Source organism: Chlorocebus sabaeus, chromosome 9 (genome assembly GCF_047675955.1).
Source record: "Chlorocebus sabaeus isolate Y175 chromosome 9, mChlSab1.0.hap1, whole genome shotgun sequence".
Taxonomy (NCBI): domain Eukaryota; kingdom Metazoa; phylum Chordata; class Mammalia; order Primates; family Cercopithecidae; genus Chlorocebus; species Chlorocebus sabaeus.
Genome location: NC_132912.1, coordinates 27,878,969 through 27,884,968, shown reverse-complemented (window position 1 = coordinate 27,884,968; position 6,000 = coordinate 27,878,969). Strand labels below are relative to the sequence as shown.

The 6,000-nt window shown below is 44.6% G+C and overlaps 1 protein-coding gene across 2 annotated transcripts in view; it reads left to right on the top strand.

Annotated features, from left to right (window-relative positions):
• The first annotated feature begins 2,267 nt into the window (after nt 1-2,267).
• ODAD2 (outer dynein arm docking complex subunit 2) overlaps nt 2,268-6,000 on the top strand; it is a 203,271-nt gene continuing 199,538 nt past the window's right edge. The window contains exon 1 of one of the 2 annotated variants that reach the window (XM_073018820.1): nt 2,268-3,032. The gene's annotated coding sequence lies outside the window, so the exon portion shown is untranslated. The remainder of the gene's footprint in view (nt 3,033-6,000) is intronic. The other variant, XM_008002642.3, reaches the window with a different exon arrangement.

The following is a 6,000-nucleotide window of genomic DNA, read 5'->3' as shown; positions in this document are numbered from 1 at the left end:
GGATGATTCAAGCTCATTACATTTCTTGTGCACTTTATTTCTACTATTATTACATTGTAATATATAATGAAATAGTTATACAACTCACCATAATGTAGAATCAGTGGGAGCCTTGAGCTGGTTTTCCTGCAACTAGATGGTCCCATCGGGGGGTGATGAGTGACAGACAGATCAGGCGTCAGATTCCCATTAGGAGCTTGTAACCTAGATCCTTCACATGCACAGTTCACAATAGGGTTCATGCTTCTATAAGAACCTAATGCCCGCTGATCTGACAGGTGTGGTGCGGGGGTGGGGAACCCCTGCTGAGGATGATGTAGTGCTGCAGAGGTGGACCAAAAACTATCAAGTCTTTCCCAGGAGCCCATGGCAGATTTTCTCTAAAGTTTCAGTGGACAGCGCTGCACCATGTGTCTGTGCTCTAGCCATAGGCAGGGCTGGTAAAGGCCTCTGGTACAGCAAACCTTGGGGGTGCTCTCAGTGATGAAGGCTCTTTCCAAGATCATGCCTACTTAGAATCCTCAGGTTGGTTCTATGAACCCTAAGAAAATACAGGCCATGCCTTTCTAGGGCTTGGTGAAGAGTGTCAGGAAGCAAGGAATCTTTGACTAGGCAGTTCGTGAATTTAGCTCCTTCTATGTGTCAGTCATCCTTCTAGATCTTAGGAGTACAGACCTGAAGGAGGCAGAAAAGCTCCCTATTTTCATAAAGCTTATCTTGTAGGGGTAGCAGATGCGTAACAAGGCAAAGACAAGTTATGGCCAGGTACAGTGGCTCATGGCTATAATCCCAGTGTTTTTGGAGGCCATGGCTGGAGGATCACTTGAGCCCAGGAGTTAGAGGCTGCAGTGAGCTATGATTATAATTATGTCACTGCACTCCAGCCTGGGTGACAGAGTGAGGCCTTGTCTTTAAAAAAAAAAAAAAAAAGGCAAGTCATGATAAGTCCTTCAGGGAGTGACTTGGCTCAGGTAGTGTTTAATCACGGCAAGGAAAAATTAGAAAGAGGCGACTGGGACTCCTTCAAATTTAAATATTATTAAGTTATTTTTGCTTGGAAAGTCTCAGGTAAAATAAATTCACATTTTGGCATCAGATTAAGCAATGTTAGATTTTGACACTTAGCGTGAATTTGGCAAACGAAGATACAGTTGCTCAGATCTTGGTGGGTTCTGGCTCTTTCCAGCTTTGCAAACCAAGGTGAAATGTCCTGAACTTGGAATATCTCTGGCTAGCATCCACATTGGACCCAGTAATGCTCCCTCATGTCATATAGCTGATTAAAATGTGCAGAGGAACTAAAGTACCCACAGAAGCTTCCCTGCTTCCGGGACTGGGACTACTCCAGGATCCTTCTGAAAGATGCTTGCTGCTCCTCACCAGGTTGTGACCTGCATTACCGCCACAGGTGTGATGCTGTTGTCTCAGACTGTAATCCACCCATTTTAAAACGGGCTTCTCTATATACCTATTAGCATAAGCCCCTTTCTCACTGGTTGCAAGTCTAATCTTCTCTGCAGGTAGCAGCTCCTTTAGGCAAAACTATTCCATTCCTAACAACTTTTGCACTTTAAAAAAGAAAGAAAAGAACCCAAAACAGGCTAGGCGCGGTGGCTCACGCCTGTAATCCTAGCACTTTGGGAGGCCGAGGCGGGTGGATCACTTGAGGTCAGGAGTTCGAGACCCACCTGACCAACATGGTGAAACTTCCTCTCTACTAAAAGTACAAAAATTAGCTGGGCGTGGCGGCGCATTCTTGTAATCCCAGCTACTCAGGAAGCTGAGGCGGGAGGATCCCTTGAACTCCGGAGGCAGAGGTTGCGATGAGCCGAGATCATTCCACTGCCCTTCAGCCTGGGTGACAGAGCCAGACTCTGTCCCCCACCCTCCAAAAAACCCAAAACAAAGGACAAATATCTATACCTCATATCCATACATGTTTGCAGAAAGGTTCTGCTTTGAGCTGGATCCATATAATATTATGACAGGTGATATCCTAACATCATTCCACATTTGCCTCTTTGGCATCCGGAAAATAATCCAGTTTTAATTCCGAAACACCCCTTCATCCTAAACGCTCCGACACTGGTCCTTAAACACCATGTCCCCCCACCCCTGGTCCTTAAACACCATGTCCCCCCACCCCAAGATAGTGCATTCTTCTCCGCACCCCCTCCCCCACCGCCCGCCAATAGTCCTACTCCCTTATCCCTCACTGGTGTTCCAGTTGGGACTCTTGCTGGTAGGATGTCTAGAGGTGGGTTCAAAACGTACAAAGGTAAAAGCCATTTAAAGAAAGAGATAGAGGACATGTTTTCCTTTCACTCCGATCCTCTGCCCTATTGAAGAGCGCTTTCTGCGTTTCCAGTGAGTATCAGAGTATTCTACCATATTCGTTTTCTGGAGAGAAACATGTAAGCCTCAAATGTCCTACGAGAGGCCCTATGCTACTTCAGGGTGCTCAGTGAAGATTTCAGGCACATACAATGCACTTGTCTGGAAGCCTGTGGACAAATGTAAAAAGGGGTTTCTAGGGAATATTTTCTGTTTCCTTTCTGCTCCATTTTAAGTTTCTGCTAACTTGCCCCCGACCCCGCAACTGCTCACGACCTCCGGTCAAAGTCCGCATGGAGTGAGTTGGGATGCATACCGGGAGTTGCATAAAAGTGTTTGAGAAAGGGAGATGCAGAGTTGAACAAAAGTGTTTCCCGGGAGGGGCCGAGCGGAAAGCAGCAGGTGGCCGGGGCGGGTGGAATCCAGCGCGGGCGCAGAGTGTCTCTGGCGCGGGTATTCGGTGCAGCGGGTCCGCGGGAACCTTGGATGCGCGGAAGTCCCGGGACCGGGTGACCGACTGGGCTGCGACCGCGGCCGGGTGAGATTGGGAGCGGAAGGCGGCGGCGGCGCCCGGGGGAGGGCACCGGCCCTGGAGGCCTCCGACCAAGGCGCAGCCGTGCGCTGCGCCCGGGCGCGCAGTGTTGAACCGCGTCCTAGCAACAGGCGGGCGCCGACTGCGGCGGGGCAGGGCGCTGCAGGTGAGTGCGGCTGGGGGTCTCCACGCCCACCCCCGCGGGGGCGCTGCAGCAGGCCGCATGGATCGGGAAACCGAGGCAGCTCTCTGGCCCCGCCGCTGCTGCTTTCGCCTGCTCCCCTTTCCCTCCTGGGGACCAAGACCCACCCCCTTTCTTTCTCTCTCCCAGGCGCATCTCGCACCTTCCTCCCCGCGAGACCCTGCCTCCGCCCTAGGTTGGGGACCGTCTGCTCCTCCGTCCTCGCGCCCCGCTCTGCACTACCCCGGCCCCTTCACCTCCCGGATCCGCTCTCCACTTCTGCCGCCGCTTCCCTGCCTCTCCTTCCCCCAGCCCGTCTTTCTCCTCCGGCCTTGCAGCTCGGCCTCCCGCTCCCACCGTGGTCTTCGCCGTCCCTTCCCTCCTCGTCCCCTTAGTGAATTCATCCCTGGAAACTTAGGGTCCCAGCTCTGACGCCCACTTCTTGTAAAGAGTCTACTGGGGGCCGTCATCCCACACTAGGTTTAGCTTTGGTTTTACTTAGGGCCCTGTTCATGTCAGTTCTGAAAGTTCGATTTTCTGCGGGTCTTACTGAATAACTTCTACATTCTCGGAAAGCCGTGTGTGCACAGACTCCCGGTGAATGTTACCAACCACATCCACAGATCTCAGAGCTGATGGCTGCCTTTCCATAGCCGCCTAAAGAATTCGGTTGTGCTTCTGTTTAAGTCTTAACGACGTGATTCCCGAACGGGTTTTATTTCACTAATGATGCTGGAAGCTTGAAATTGACCCTTAGAAAGAAAAACAATCTATGGTATCCATTGGATAAAGAGAGTCCCAGTTTATGTAAACATCCCAGTTTATGTAAACACGTAACCAAAACTTTTTTCCTTTTAATCTTTAAGCTTACTTTCTTTACTTCAAAGGTATGTGCTGTGTATTTACATGGATTCATTTTAACTATGGTTCTTAAGCCAAAAGAGCTTGGCAATGGGTAGAAACTGGGGAGCAACTGGTCTTGATTTTAAAATCTTAGTTTTGAGTTATACTGACCATTTTTGAACACCATTTATTTATTTATTTTCTAATAACATTGAACTTGCCTTCTGGATTGTCATAGGCCGCCCTGAGGTTTTCTTAAGCTGACCAACCTTCTTGAATAAAACTTGTGTACTGCTATGGTTCACTAGACTTGGAAATACGATTTGAATAGATTCAAATGTTCCATTTCTGTCAAAATTTATCTTGACGAAGTAACGATTTTGCATTTCTTAATTCTGTGCTAAGGATCCTTCAAGAAGTTACTATATGGTATGTTGACTACCATAGCGTTACATAATCTGTTTAATTTCACATTTTTTCTTTAAAAATGTGCAAGAAGCAATCTTTATAAGATTACCAAAACAAATGTTATGCTTGAGATTAAAGACAGAACTGTTCACCTAAGCCTTTCTGTGTAAGATAAAGCTATTTGCATTTATTTCACACTATTTTACACTGATTTGCACTTATTTTATGCAACAATGGGAAACTCAAGAGTCTCACACATACACATCAGAACATTTTTATGTGTTTAAATCTAAAGCATTTCTCATCGGTTAGCAATTGAAACAAAATGCTGGAATACTAAAACAAACGCCCAGAACAAATTCGTACACTAACTTCTATGCTTTATTTCATGAACACTTTGGTATATTTGTCTGGATCAGTTGTTCTCAACCTTATCTGATCCAGTACTTGGTTTTTAAAACAAATATGTTGTAATGCTGCTTTGCTATCCTGAAATCAAGATCATAGATTATAATCTTACATATTGAATATAGTTTTAAATAGTGGTAGCATGCTAACTATAAAATGAAAGAAAATACCGGCATGTAAACACTCAAGTACCACTACACTAGAATATATAAGGAAGTAGTCAGATGTCCAACCTTACACAGAATGACTGAACACAGCGGCCCCAAATGCAGACTGATACAGACATGCCATGCAACTTAAATTTCTCAAATAACATTGCCATCAATGGTGTCATTTTCCAAAATGCTGAGCTCTTGGTAAAATTCCATGTAAAACAAAGTATGTACAACCTTCCTTTCATTTACGATAGCTACAATTCTGGAAAATTCAGGGTGTATTAAAACTGTGACAAAATACTCCGCAATTTTTGCAAAGTGCGGAAAAATCCTAGGCTCAGGTAGTGCTTATGTGAAGTTTTTCACTTACCAGATGCCTGGAGGTTACAGCAGAATTCTTCCTTTTGAGGTACTGTCTTGCACAGAAGGATATTTTACATTGTCTGTCCTCAACACTAAAGGCTGATAATGCCCCCTTTCCTATCATGTTGATAACTACCCATCTCTATAATATTTCTATACTCTTTATCAGCAGGAAGTACTGTCCTGTTGCGATCCAATGATCTCCTGTGATTGAATTTAATAGATCTAAGATTTAATACAGTACAGAATGTAAAATCTCCAAGTCCAATCTTTGTACTTTAAGCCTTTGTAATAATGATGGGAGAAAAAAGCTAATTTTATTCTATATTTAACTGTATAACCATTCTTCTAATATTCTGGAAGAAAGATTTTATCAGTAAGTGTTATTACAAATGAGAAAAGAGATTATCTGCCATAAAAGCCTTCAATGTTCATTATGAAGTCAGAACTTGCTTTCTAACTTGGCTTTTATTTAATGTTACAGATATTGTTAGTTTTTAAAAGATCTTCTTTTACAGACTAATTTCGATTTAGCCAATGTGAAATTTGTCTCACTTGAATTTGTTTTAAATTTTACTGCTAGACTCTTCCGATAACTAATTCAGATAAACAGTCTGAAAGACTTTCACTTATTCCTACATCTCTCACATTAACTCTTAAGAAGGTTGTGAATTACAGTAAAATGTCATTCTGGGCAGGATATACAGGCAGGGAAAATAGTATTTGGATTGTCCAGATATTCTGGTAATAGGATCAATGTGTCCTATATCAATTTT